This window comes from Ambystoma mexicanum, chromosome 9, assembly GCF_040938575.1.
Source record: "Ambystoma mexicanum isolate Mex_15411 chromosome 9, UKY_AmexF1_1, whole genome shotgun sequence".
Taxonomy (NCBI): domain Eukaryota; kingdom Metazoa; phylum Chordata; class Amphibia; order Caudata; family Ambystomatidae; genus Ambystoma; species Ambystoma mexicanum.
Genome location: NC_090931.1, coordinates 280114415 through 280129383, shown reverse-complemented (window position 1 = coordinate 280129383; position 14969 = coordinate 280114415). Strand labels below are relative to the sequence as shown.

Here is a 14969-nt window from a genome sequence, read left to right as displayed (position 1 = left end):
GTGCGATGATTCTCTGCTCTGCCAAACTAGAAGGCAGTGCTGGCAGGAAAGACAAAGCAAGTGTGGCCAGTGCTTGACCAAGAAGTGCGAGTTCCCTTTTGCACCTACTTCCCAGGACAAACAGATAAACTTCAAAGGTTAAAATAAAAGTCCTTTGTTGGTAACTGAGCCAGGGGGAGACATTTGACTGTGGGGGGTTGAAGCACCGCCCTCCAATATGTGACAGAGGCTACAAATTGACATTAAAAGGAGTTATTCATTTTAGGCATTTTTTCCCCAGCACTAAGAACAAGAAATAAAGTCAATAAAGTCATTGTATCATATTTTTCCATGTGATTTCCAGGTAGATTTTCAGAGACTAAGTACATGTTTCTAAGACATTGTGAACTGAAATGGCCAGTCTAGACTCATTTCCGGCAGATTTTAAAATGGGACAAATTTGACACTTGGTGGAAAGATGGAGATGTACATTATGAATATTCTTAATTATTTTCAGATTGATAACTATTATGAAAATGACCAAAAGGTGCCAAGGGGCCATGCTACCTCTCAGAGAGTCAGTGATCGGCTTGTCTAATTTCCTATCACCCCCTGAAAGCACCCATTTCTTATGGTGGTGTCTAGTATACATTTTAAGTTACGATACATAACTCAGTTTTGCAAAAATGTTGACCAAGAGAACAAAGACCTGTCATAAATGTCAAATAGACAGATTGTGATCCCTCCCCTTGAACCAATGATGCCAGAGGCAGGGAAAGGAATGGTAGGCTGCCTATCCCAGGGTAGGGGTAATTCTAGGGTACTTTCCCCAGATTGTAAAATAAATTATGTCATTTGGGCTATAGAAGGGGGAACTATACTGGACACAAGGATCAGACACACAAAATCCAGGGAGACAGGAGAAAGAGGATGGAGAGGAAGCAGCTGATCCCCATCCAAGCATGCAGAAACCAGACATTGCCTAGCTGATCCCATTCAAGAGAGTGCAGAAACCAGACCCTTGCCTAGCTGTTCAGAGGGTCCTGAGATCCCGCTGATTTTCCAGAATCCTAAATCAAGGCTTACATTTTAAGTAGCAAATAACTCCAGTCCAAAATTGCATACAACTCTCTTTTGTAACCTCAATCCCATTGAAAATCCCATAGAATATCCTATTGAAAATCCCATTGAAAGTCCAAATTGCCAGTATAATTTCCATAGAAGAATCTGTATTAGCCTGTGTATGTTAGCGCATTCCTTTGATAAATCTTTCAGTTGTCTGTATAAATCCTTAGCATTATTTGGAAGTAAACCAATGAATTCCCCTATAAGGAAATTCACAGTGTAAGTTGGTTAAAATTCAAAATTAACCCCCTTGTGCCTAGTGTCTTTCTTTAATAACTCTAGTCATTAAAGTATAGCCTTAACAGAATTAGTCCTAATCACTGAAAACTGAATTTGTCCATGTATTGTGTGCATTCCTAAGAATTCCTAATTTGCATCTGTCCCATTGAAAAACCCAAATAGTAGTCCCATTGAGAGCAATCCCTTTCTGTTAGAATTCTATCTGCTATGTGCCTCTGTCCTTGTCCTTAAAAAGCAATTTCTGATTTTGACAGCTCATCCCTTTTCTTAGCTACCCGTCATGACAAATCCTGTGCAAAGCAAGTTTCCATTTTTCTGTGCGTCTTTCTTTTGCATTTGCTTTATTCCCAAAATCGGTTTTCCTACCTTGTTTTCATATTGCTCTTGTGTGGTGAGTAGTAGTCTTTAGGCTTCCTTATCTCCACAAGTGTAGCAACACAAATTTCCTATCTAGCTGTCCCACCACGGTTGTGAGCTGCTGTGTGAGTAATAAGCAAATCCGATTCTGCCGTTTGCTCTAAAATTGGGTTTTCATTTTCTTTTCCGACATCCCATCTTGGGGTGGTGGGCTCTATTCCAAATCTGATTTTTATCTCTATCCTTACTCCTTGTCACTGCCTTGCATCCAAAGGGAATTAAGTTAGCTGATGTTTGGGGCTGAGTGTTGCAGGGGAGTGCTTAACTTTGTATGCTATCATATGCTTTAAAACCACTTTTTCCTGTTTTGTCATTAAAGATACATGTGATTTGTGTTGGGATTTTGAACAAATTGTTCTGTAGGCAGCATTGCATTTGTGTTGCCACCACTTGAAGGCTGTTGGAAAATTGTATTTTGAAAATGTTCCCTTTTCCATTAAATAATAAATATCTTATTGATACACCCCGGCCTGGTTCCTAGTCCATTGTGACAAGGGGTGTTTCTAAAGGTGGGTGCGAGACGGGTTGGAGGCCTACTCAAAACAAATCTGTGGTTTATTAAAGATAAATCGTCAGGGGAAGGAGTTCCCTGCTGGAGTGTGCCCTGTTATAATACCATGACACCTCTCTGCTGAGAAAATGACCTGTGGCACTCTTGATGGCCATGATCTTGTCCTCTGAGGGGAAAACTCTCAGAGCTCATCTCCCAGATGAGGCCCAGAAAAGTCGGGCTCTACGTAGGCTGCAGCTGAGACTTCTTGAGATTTATGGGAAATCCCAGTTCGTGGAGTGTGTTCATAAGGGCAGAGGAAGTGTGGTGAACCGCCTCCGGGGATGTCCCCCTGCCGAGCCAGTCGTCCAGGTTCAGGTAGACATGGTGACCTTGGGTCCTGAGAAGGGTTGCCACTGTATTCATAAGTCTGGTAAAGATCCTGTGGGCTGAGTTGAGGCCAAAGGGTAGAACCTTGTATTGGAAGTGGAAGCCCATGATCGTGAACCACAGAAAGGACTGATGAGGCTGCCATATAGGGACATTAAGACGGCCAGTCTCCCCTGCAGAGTGTCCCCGCAATCAGTGCTGGCGTAACCATCTTGAATTTTTGAAGAGGGAAAGACGTTCAGGGTGGAAAGGTCCAACAACTCTCAGGCCAGCCTGGTTCTTTTTTTGTATGGCGAAAATCCTGCTGGGAGGATGGGGCTTCTTCCACTGCCTGGCTTTCGACGAGCGAACTAATTTCCGCCTACAGAGTTGTTGTCCCAATCTGTAGAAGGGCAGTAGAGGGATGAATCGGTAGACGGTACGGACAGGATCCTGGGGTCCGCAAACCTTTGACACCAAGACTGCATGAAGGGCAAGCCTGCCCCCCACCGGAGACACATGGATCAGAAGGGGTGAGTCATTCCTTCTTTCCTTATGAGGCTGGGGCAGAGGAGGGGACTGAAAGAAGCCCTTGCTCCCCCCTTTCTGCTGTTTGCACCGGTGCAGACTCGGAGAACGATCACGCTGCCTCAAACTCCATTCCTGGGTTCCCCAGAACCCTCCAAAGGCCCGCCCCTTGTCGGAGTGTTGATGTGACTGGGTGTAGGCCTTGGGCGTGGCCTTCGTGATGATAGAGACTTTGCAGTTTGGCAGCTGTTATCTAGCTCCTCATTGGTGGTAGAATGAAAAAGGTTGCCACCCTCGATTGGAAGGTCCAATATACGTTCCTGGACGTCCGGGTTAAACTTGGTAGCCCGTAGCCAGGCCGTCCTTCTCATGTCCATGGAGATGCAGATGGCACGGCCTGAGGTGTCAATGTGCACCACGTTGGACTCTGATGTCCTGGGCAACCATTTTAGCTTCTGCCAGTCCTGCCTTGAAATGTGCCCGACTCTGCACCAGAAGATATGGAAGGAAGTCAGCTATTCCCTGCCAAAGCCTCTGGATAACAGCTGCCAGCATGGCATCTGCGCTGGATTGATGCAGGTGAATTGAGGCGTTGGAATAAACCTTACCATAATCCTCCAAGATCTTCTCCTCCTTGCCTAGAAGCACCAAAGACGAGGTGGCTGCAGATGATTGAAACTTGGAGTAGAGTGACGCCGAGGCGATCACCGAAGAGTGCGGCTGAGGGTGTGTCAACAGCAAGAGCGGACCCCCTCCAGTTGCCTGTACTTTGCGTTGAGAGGCGGGTTGGTAGGCTGCGCCGAAAGGGATTTAAGCCATCCCCTTTTGTCCAAGGCAACAACGTCCTTATGCATTGGAATCCCCGTTCTAACTGCAGGGCGTAGAGTGAGGACCTCGGCCAGGACCCCCGCCTCCGGTTTTTCCGCCTTGGGTTGTGGAAGCCCCAAGTACTCAGCCAAACCTGAGTGCCTTTCATGAAAGGCCTTGGCAGATGATGGCGTGTCAGGGTGGTCCTCCTCATTGGTGTCCGCCAAGGTGTCCGGCTGGTCCGGTGCGGGTGGAGAAGTGCTGGGCGCCGAAGACTGCGGCATGGGAACCAGAGCCAGCGGCTGATGTGGAACTGCCTGAACTGTGGGAGGCAGGGGAGCCGGAATCGAAGGACCCGGCGTGGGCAGCAGAGGCTGCGCGGGGGCACGAGGCACTGGAGGAACGACTATAGGCGCCGGCGGTGGGACCGGTGGGAGCATGTCCCTGATAACATCCTGAAGGATGGACCCCATCTGAGGAACTTTAAAAAAAAATGTCCTTGCAGGCTGGTACGGTGGTAGGTGATATTGACGGAGGAGCGGGCAGCTGCTGGGACCGGTGCGTACTCTGGCTTGCTGGTTGTGGGATAAATCTGCCCTGCGGTGCAGAAGGATAAGCTGCAGGCCACGTACCTGGTTGAGACCAGTCCCACCTTGAAGCTTGTTCTCCCACCTGCTCCGTACCGGCCATCTCGTCTGGTGCGGCAACCATTTTGTCGGGCTGCATGCCACGTGCCATCATCGTGGTGCTTGCCTTGCTGGGGCCGGCCTCCTCCAGGACTCTTGGCGGTGGAGCTAGAGGCCTACCCTGCACCTCAAGACGGGGCCTGGTAGGCGTATTGCCCACGACAGTCCTCGGTCGTGCTGCATATAGGTGCCCCATCAGACAGCTGTTGGTAAAAGGGCGTAGCCCCTTGGCTGGACACCCGGCAAAAGAACCTTGCGGTCCCTCAGCACTGTCCCTGGAAGGATCTAATGACCCCCCTCGACCTGGCAGACGGTAGCTGAAGCAGCCTCGGTACCTGTGCTGGTGCAAGAACCTGACCTGTACCTCCCGCTCAGACATCTCTTGGGAAGGAGTCACCCTTGCTGGGTGCGATGGAAAAAAGGTCCCCTACCATGGGCCTTGACTTGTGTCTGACGAAGTCCTTCAAGTCTCCTGGAGGCGACCTTTCCACGAGCTCCCTCCACCGAGCTAACCTGTTCTTCAGAGCGTGCTGTGTGAGCGTGTGACTCGCAGTACAACCCTCCAAGCCATGAATGGGGCCAAGGCAGCGGAGGCAAAGAGCGTGGGGGTCAGACGAAGGGAAGAGCCCTTCGCAGGCTGGACACCTGCTGAAGCTTGCTGACATCGACATGTGCCGGGGAGGAGCGTGGCGCCTGATAACCAAGTACCTGATTAAGACCAAAAAACAGAAGACAGACAACCGTTTCCGGGGAAGAGCGCGTGGAATTACAAGGCTGAAGCCAAACACAGGAGCGCTGGTGAAAGCGGTCAGTTCCCATCGACGTGGAAAAGAGGACTGAGGAGTGACACTGCGTGCTTCTAAATATAAAGGGGAAGGTTTTTTCTGGTAAAAAAAGGTTCTGTGTCCCACCCCTAGTGAGGAACACCCATACAGTATGGAGGAAAGGGGACAGGACATAGGAGTAATAGGGGGTATTAGACTGGGGTTGCCTACCTACCATAATATATGTACATTGCCCAAACTATAACTTACAATCCTCTAGAATCAGTGAGACACAATCCATCACCTTTAAGGACATAGCATGACCAATGAACGGCAACCATGCCCCCACCTTTGCCACTAGCAGCTTGGATATATGTTCCATGCACATGTGAGCATACCAACTCTTGTGCACATATATCCGGCAACAGAGTTATTCAATTTTTCTGAACACATTCCACAAACTAAAAGGTGTAATTTCAATTTAAGGGATGAACGCAAGCTCTTCCCCACCCAAGTGTTTCAAGTAGCTCTGTGCATGCAACATGATCAGTGTTGTGGCTGATAAAAGGGACAGGGCCGCTTTAATGAAAAAGGGACACAGAGCAGGAGGAAGGGAAGGAACAGAGGGAACTGGCAGTACGTTGTAGGAAATAAAGGAGGTTGGACGTGTGATAACCTGGCTCCTGTGTATTCTATGACGGGGCGCGAAGGGGCCCAAACAACTAGCGACGAGGTGCCAAGGACTGCACCGTGCATGTGCAGCGGAACGCAGCCACAGCCACCAAGGCATAGAAACGGAGCAGACCAGAGGGAGAACCACGGCTGTCATCGCGAGCAGCAGAGCCGACACCCGCAAGCACCGCCGGGACCAAGGCAAGAAAAATGACAAAGAACGGCACATGGCCGATGCGCAGGAGGCGACAGAGCCACAAGGTATGCTGGCTGAGGAAGCCTGGCAGGGACGAAAGGATGAGTGCGCCATACCAGGCATTAATTATTTGGTGACCCCGAGGGACCGGAAGAGGGCGGACATTTAGGGCACCATGGAGAGACTACTTGGCTACAGCGAAGGGGGAGGTGGAACCAATCCCCAGCGGCAACGAGAGCCACCCCGGAGACCGAAAGCGGGACAGCAGCAACCGCACAAGCCAGGCCCCACCTGCACAGATATACACAGTATCAAGAAACAAACCATATAGAAGACAGTAGGAACAAAGAGGACAAAAACCCACAGCACCCACTGCACCACCTTGGAAACACAGGCAATAAGTGTTATACGAGACAACCCACCCCAACCAAAAACGCTGAAGACATTAGAAGAAAACAATGTCACACACAACAAGCTGAGTCCTCTACAAGAAAGGTCACACTGGCCAGACAGCCACTACCACACCCAGGCAAGCTACCGGACAGACTCAATCCAACCCAACCCAAACCCAAGAACGGAGAACGCCACTGAAAAAATGTTGCAGGGAGCACAAGCAGCAGCAGGAGCTGCAGCTCAACTCGCATTGGAGATAGGACCAGTATCCAGGGCTGCATTTCTAAGGCGCCCTAACCCAATTACATTATAACCGCACCACGACCCAGGACAGAGAAGGGAGGAATGGTTGGAAGAATTTGAAGACTTCATGAGAGCCAAAGGTGACCAAGACTCGCCAAACAATGATAGACATTTTTGACGATCTTGCAGGAAAAAAAATTTAAAAGGAATCATGAAGACAATCCCAGCTCAAGAAAAAAACCACCCATCAACAGCTCATCGCCCCTGTCAACAGGAAACTAATAGTCTTCCCCAACAGAGACTACGAGAGGCACACATTCAACCAGTGTGCGCAACTACAGCATAAAACGATAGGAGAATACATCCTTCAACTTCAAAAGAAAATCACCCATTGTGACTTTGCTAACTTCAATGACTATGAGGCCATCAGAGTCGAATCATAGAAGACTGCACTTCATCACTGTTCAGGAAACACAAAAAACTTCCATTACACGAAATGATCCACTTAGCAAGGATATATGAAAAAGTGCATGTTCAAGCGGCAGCCATAGAGAGCCCAATAAAGGCAGAGACTATAGCAGCGATAGCCACTGGAACACAAAAAGACACCCGATACCCCCGGATCCCCAGGAAGACGAGAACCCAGGAGCCCACACCACCAGCCCCAAGGGGAGACAATAATACTGGTGCGGATTTGAATTTCCCCACAGAGGTCAGTGCCCAGCCATAGGGCAAATGTGTATGCAATGTCGCCAAGAGATCCACTTCCGAGCGATGTGAAGGGAAAAAGCACCCTTGTTAACCGCCTACCAGCCGCCGCCATTACCCAACCCCACCAGGAAACACAAACAAATCAGAGGGCCTAACCAATAAAAATACCAGGAATGGGTAACCCGGACAACGCCTCAAGTAAGGCAAGTGCTACCCATCCCTGCTCAACAAGGGCTCATAAGAGCAGTTGAACAACTATCTGGAACCGCCAACGCAGTACTCCAACGCGTATGACTATGCACCCATCCCAGCGACAGATCACACTCCCGAACAAGGGCCCAGTCAAGAATGGAACAATAACGCATATGCGACACCGCACTACCCCCACAACCCCTATGAGAACAATCCAACAAACGAAGGTGAACATCAAGGAGGTGACTAATACAACAAAAGGGGGTCACAGGCACATCAGTTTACCTACTGAAGTGAAACACAAACACCACAAAGCTCCATTCACATCAAATGGACAGCAATTTTATGAGGAACACTAGGACCAAAGTCAATGTGTAGAAATCACACTAAAAAGTAACAAAAAGGAAAAGCTAGGTGTTTAAATCTGATACTGCCAAAAATGATAAAAATGTATACCAAATTGGCAATATGGCAGTTATTTTAAATTACTCACCGTAGTGACTATTGTACTCCTAGTCCATAGTCCCCTTTCCTCCATACTTTATGGGTTTACCTCGCTAGGGACAGGAGACAACCTTTTTCATAAGAAAAATCAACTTCCCCTTTAAAATGTAAACTTCCCCTCACTCCACCCCCCAGCGCCGCTCGGTCCCATTTGACGCATCAACAATATTACCATTGCCTAATGACACTAGTTTTATTAGGGGGGGTGATGGGACGTATGGAGGAAAGGGGAGTAGGAGTACGTTAGTCACTATGGTGAGTAACTTATTACTCGTACGTCCCGTCCCGTTCCTCCATACTGTATGGGCGATTACAAATGAATGCAGCCCCAGGGTGGAGAGCGGCCCCACTTAGGAAAACAAGTTACTTAACACTGCCTGACGAAATGCCACGTCTGGGCTGGAACTGGCATCCAAGCAGTAGTGCTTGCAGAAGGCCGAGGGCGTAGCACATGTAGCCGCCTTGCTGATAACTTGGCACGGGATGTGCCTCTGGAAAGCAAGCGCTGTGGCCTTAGGTCTGATAGCGTGGGCATGTATATTTGCTGGGAGGGGTTTGTGCTGCCCCTCGTAGGCCTCCTTGATGGCCACAAACATCCACCTTACTTTGGAGGCCTTGGAAGCCCGATAGACAGGCTTAGACCCACCGAAGGTGACAAAGAGCATCTGATTTGCGTAAGCTCCTGGTTCTGTCCAGGTAGAATTTTAGAGCACGCCTGACGTCTAGACAGTGCAGAACCCTCTGAGCATCATCCTTAAGGTCCGCGAGGAAAGTAGCTAACACCATCTCCTCATTCAGGTGAAACGAGACAACCACCTTAGGTCAGAATGCGGGGTGAGTTCTGGAAAGTAGTATAAGGTTCTGAAGCCACCAGTGCCTGGAGTTCACTAACCCTGCGTGAAGACGAAAGGGCCACCAGGAGGGCTGACTTAATGGTGGCTAGCCTGATGTCTGCGAAAGCCATAAGTCCGAAAAGGTTTGTGCACCAGGGTGCCCAAGACCACGTTAAGGTCCCACACTGGGTGTGGCTTCTTGATAGGCGGGTAGAGCCTGGTGAGCCTACCTCCTTCTCTGAGTTCTGTTATGTTACTATTGCCTTCAGATAGGTGTGACATGTGTCCACCTGCACCCTTGAGTGTGCGAGGTGTGCAGAGAAAGATAGTACGTTGTCCAACATGCAGATCAATAGATCAACCTCCTTTGATTCAGCCCAGTTGCAAAACCAGGCCCACTTGCTTTTGTACTGGCTCCTGGTAGCATCGCTCCTAGCGCCTTGTATAATGTCTAGGTTAGCCTGTGAGAGGTGTAGCTGCCTTAGTGTGACCTGTTCAGGAACCACGCTGGGAGGACTAACTTCTGGGGGGTGGGGTGGATGAACGTGCCTCCCTGCTGTGAGAGTAGGTGAGCTGGGCCCAGCGGAAGGTGCATCAGGGCCTGATCTGACAGACTGAGAAGTTACGAGAACCATGGCTTTGCTGGCCACCACAGAGCTATCAGGATGATACGGAGGTGCCGGGCTTCCCAGATCTTGCAGATTACCCTGTGTACCAGGGGAGTGGGAGGGAAGGCATACCCGTTCATGTGCTCCATGGGATCTGCATCGCGTTGCCCAGATAGCCCCAGCCATGTCCCTGCCAGGATGCAAACTGGGGGCACCTCCTGTTGGACCATCTGTCGAAGATCCCTTGAAGGACTTGTTCATTCAACTGCCATTCGTAGTTGTCCACACCCAGTCTGCTGAGCCTTTCCGCCTCCAGGTTGGACTCCCCCGAGAGGTGAATTGCTGTTAAGTGCATATTGTTCGCTAGAGCCCACTCCCAAATGCAGACTGCTAGAGTGCAGAAGGGTTGGGACCTGTTATCACCCTGCTTGTTGATGTAATAAATGCTGGTGGAGCTGTCCGTTTGAATGAGGATCGTCGTGCCACTGATTGGTAGTAAGGCATTGAGAGTGAGCTGGCCATCAACTCAAGCCAGTTGTGGGCTTCCTGCTCCTGACGGGACCAAACCCCATGGACACTGGCTGTCCAGGGAAGCTCCCCAGCCCTCTAGGTACGAGTCTGTTGATGGTAACCTGCGGTGCTGGATGACTAAATGGCCTGGCCCTCCGCAAGTTGCAGTCCATGCTCCACCAGACTAGGCCCTGAGGGAGATGAAGTGGGATGCTAACCAGCTCCGCCTAGGAACTGTTCTCCTGACTCCAGGAGGATGCGAAGTGCAACTGTAATAGCCTCATTTTGAGCATTGTTAGCGGTACTGCCAGGAGACATGACGCCATAATGCCCCAAGAGATGTTGGTACCACAATGCCGAGGTCACTGCTCTGCTGAGAAAATACCCCATGGCCCTTAAGGCCCAGGAACATTAGATTCTGCATAGGCTCCAGCTGCGACTTCTTGAGATTGATGGAAAATCCCAACTTGTGAAGAGTGCAGATGCAGTGTGGGGAAATAGCTTCGGCGACCTTGCCCCGACAAGCCAGTCTAGGTATGGCTAGATGTGGTGACCTTGGGCCCTGAGAAGGGCTGCCACTGCATTCATCAGTCTTGTAAAGACCTGGGGGGGCTGAACTGAGGCCAAAGGGTAGAGCCTCGTTTTGGAAATGGAACTCCATGATCCTGAACCTCTGAAAGGACCGATGAGGTTGCCAGATCGGGATGTGTAGGTAAGCATCCTTCAGATTCAGGGAGCACATCCAGTCTCCTGTGCACAAAGTCTCTGCTATAAGCGCTAGGGTAACCATCTTGAACTTTTGAAGAGATGGGGAAAAGGTTCAGGGTGGAATGGTCCAACACAACTCTCAGGCCCGCCGGGTTCTTCTTGTGTATGGAGAAAATCGGTGAATAGTACCAAAGACCTCGCTGGGAGGCTGAGATTTCCTCCACTGACTGACTCTCTACGAGCAAGTGAATTTCCGCTGACAGAGTTGCTGTCCCAATCTGTGGAAGCGGAGGAGTGAGGAGAAGGAAGGAGAGGCATACGGAAGCCAGTGGAAACTACGGCTATGATCCAGGGGGCCACGAACCTTACACGCCAGCTTTGGGAGTGAAGGGCGAGCCTGACCCCCCCACCGTAGACTTGTGGTTCCGGATGGGGATTGTCATGCCTTTTTGCCGGGTTAGGCTGGGGCTGAGGAGGGGGACTCTAAAAAGCCCTTGTGCGCCACCTTGTGCTGCTTGCGTTGGCTCAGGGATCTGTCCAGTTGCCTGGAATGTCTTTCCTGGAAGCCCCCGAAACCCTCTGAAAGACCGACCCTTGTCTGAACGCTGGTGAGTCTGGCTATATACCTTAGGAGTGGCCTTAGTGAGGATGGATGAGGATTTGGCAGTATGAGAACTGTTCTTCTTATCAAGTTCCACGTCCATAGTGGAACGGAACAGATCGCCCCCCCCGTCCTCAAATGGAAGGTCTAGTATACGCTCCTGGACATCTGGGTTGAACTCGTCGCCCATAGCCAGGCTGTTCTTCTCATGTCCATAGCAATGCAAATGGCATGACCCAAGGTGTCAATGTGAGCCACGGTGGACTCCATTATGTCCTGCAATACAATCTTGGCTTTCCGTCAGCCCCAACTTGAAGCACGTCTGGCTGTGTACCGGATGTTCAGTAAAGAAGTCCGTGATTTCCCACCAGAGCCCTTAGTTGAAAGCCACGAGCATTGTGTCCACATTGGACTGGCGAAGATGAACTGAAGCGTTGGACTAGATCATCTTTCCATATGCTTCCAGGATCATCTCCTCCTTACCCAGGAGTACAGAGGCTGAAGTAGACTAGGACGATTGTGGCTTGGAGTAGATTGAGGCTGCGGCGATCACAGTGTGTGGCTGGGGATGTGCCGACAATCAAAACAGGAGATGGGTAAACCTCTACTTCGCTGACAGAGAGGAAGTAACGAATATAATAAACACAAAGTGTGTCAGCGGAATCAAAACACAAATTATAAAGGGAGCGGCAAAAAATCAGGGAAAAGGGGCCCACAAATTCGGGATCACAGATTAAACCAAACAAAAAGAAAATTTGTTAGAAAATATGAATATTTCATTTACATTTCATTATTTGTTTAAAACATACATATTAAACCTTATTCCGAGCTCATATCTAATAACAGCATATTGTTTATAAGGATAAAGTGCATAATCAAACAAAGTGCTTATATAAAAACAAGGCTGACAGTTCAGTCAATGCTAACATGATGCTACCGAGCTGTCTGCACACCAACCTGGATGAAGGGGATCATCCGACTGGTGGTCAGAGGCTACGGAAGCATTTACCAGTTTAAGAAAAACCACAAGTACATAAACAGGAAAATAATGGTTTCTTTTAAAACTAAGAGGGGTGCCGACAGCAAGAGTGGATCCCCCTGCCATCTGCCTGTACTTGGCGTTGAGGCGTCTGTTGGTAGGCTGCACCAAATGAGGTTTAAATCCATCTTTTTTGGCAAGCGCTGCCATGTCCTTTTGCATTGGAATCCCCATTCTAGCAGTAAGGCTTAGAGTGAGGACCTGGGCCAAGAACTTCCGCCTCTGGTTGTTCCACCTCAGGCTGCGGAAGCCCCAAGCATTCAGCTAGTCCCGCAAGCTGCTCCTGAAAGACTTTGGCCGACAAAGGTGTGTCAGGCCCTCCTCCTCATCCGTGTTCACCAATGTGTCCTGTTGGTCAGGTGCAGGTGGAGAATTCCTGGGAGCCGGGGGCTGTGGTGTACTGACACGAGCCGGCGTCTGGTTCGGGGCTGCCAGGGTTATTGGAGGCATGGGGGGTGGTGTAGTTGAAATTGGCAGGGGTAGCATCAGAGCTGGAGGCGCTGGAACCAAGGGCGGAGTGGCCGTGGGTGCTAGCGGCAAAACCGGAGGGAGCGTGTCCCCGATCACATCCTTGAGGATGATGCCCATCTGTGGAGACCTCATAAGCGTCAGGAATTTTTCAAAAAACCTGTCCTCAAAGGCTGTTGGAGCGCTTGGTAGAGCGCGCATGGGTGCAGGACCCTGAGGGTGCCGAGACCTGGGCACACTCTGCCTTGCTGCATGCAGGGTGTATCTGCCCTGTGACACTGAAGGGTATGCTGTAGGCCATGTGCCCTTTGAAGACCAGTCCCACCTGGAAACTCGTTCCCCCTACTTGGTCCCCGAAGGGGAATGGTGTCTGGAGAGGCACCATTTTGTCTGGCCCGGTGGGCAGTTTGTCGGGCTGCATGCCACATGCCTATGTCATGGCGCTTGGAGTGCTGGACCCAGCCTCTTCATTGACTCTTAGCGGTGGAGGTTGAGGCCTATCCTGAACCTCAGGACAGGGCCTGGTAGGCGGAGTGCCCTCGGCTGTGTCACCGGTAGTGCTGCGCACAGGCGCCCCCTCAGACATCTGTCTCGGTACTAGGGCGTAGCCCCTCAGGTGGAAACCCGGTAATGGAACCTTGCAGTCCTTCAGCAACGCATCACCTGTAGGATCTCACGACCTCTTGACCTGGCGGCCGTTAGCTGAAGCAGCCTCGGTAACTGCGCTGGTACTAGAACCTGATAGGTCCCTCCTGCTCGGGGGCTTCCTGTGGATGCAAACAGTGCCCCCTTCCATGGGCCTGGACTTGTACTGAACGAATTCCTTCAGTCCTCTGGAGGCTACCTTCCAAAGAGCTCCCACCACCAAGCTTGTCAGTTCTTAAGAGCACGTTGTACGAGTGCGGTACAACCCTCCCATCCATGGTCGGGGCCAAGGCAGCGGAGGCAAAGAGCATGGGGGTCAGACATAGGGAAGAGCCCCTCACAGGCTGGACAGCTCAAGTCTGCTGACTTCAACATGCGCCGTGGATGGTGCCAGAGGACAGAGGTATCTGAATAAAGACAAGAAAAAAGAAAACAAAAGTACTTCTCTGGGGAAGAGCGTGTGGAATTACTAGGCCAGAGGCCTAACCCAGGATGGCTGGTGAAAGCGGTCCGTTCGTCGAGGCAGAAAAGAGGACCGAGGAGTGGCACCGGGGGGGGTGGGGGGGGCGGAGTCTGGGAAGCGCATGCTCCCAGGGCCGTGCCCCAACGCGCATCTACATTTAAAGAAGTTGATTTTTCTGGTGAAAAACATTCTGTCTCCCATCCCTAGCGAGGGACGCCCATACAGTATGGAGGAAAGGGGATGGGTGTAGGAGTACATGTGCAGATAAGGCTGCACTGAGTTACCAAGAAGCCTTCATCAGTTATTTTTTAAAATTGACAGAAATCTTTTGTATCAACTGCAAAGGTCCACTGGGGACCAAAAGGTCTGTGCATTGCCAGGAACAAAAGGAAATGGAAAGGCTTCAGTTAAATCATTTAGAACAGACTTAAAAGCAATAGATGTCAATACAATGGCAAGAAACAAGAACATGAAGATGTGCATGCATTGCAATGTGCATAAATCAACTTCTAGCTGGGGTGCCACAGAAGCGTTCAAATAGAGGAGAGGCAGCTCCTGGAAGTTCTTTCGGCTTTTCGGCTGCATGTGCTCATGATAGGACTTAAAACTGAAAACCGTCCAAGTTTTTAGGTATATATATGATATGGCATTTATAACGTACTTATAGACAAGTGTTTCAAGGTGTTACAGGCGGGGGGTGGAGGGGGACAGAGTGAGGACAACAACAACAAACTTACTATGCCTTGTGACATTCAGATAGCGCAAGTGCAGAGGAGAA

At 50.2% G+C, this 14969-nt stretch overlaps 1 protein-coding gene across 15 annotated transcripts in view; it reads right to left on the bottom strand.

The window, feature by feature from the left end:
- MSI2 (musashi RNA binding protein 2) overlaps positions 1-14969 on the bottom strand; it is a 2560560-nt gene that overhangs the window by 1322349 nt on the left and 1223242 nt on the right. The window lies entirely within an intron of this gene.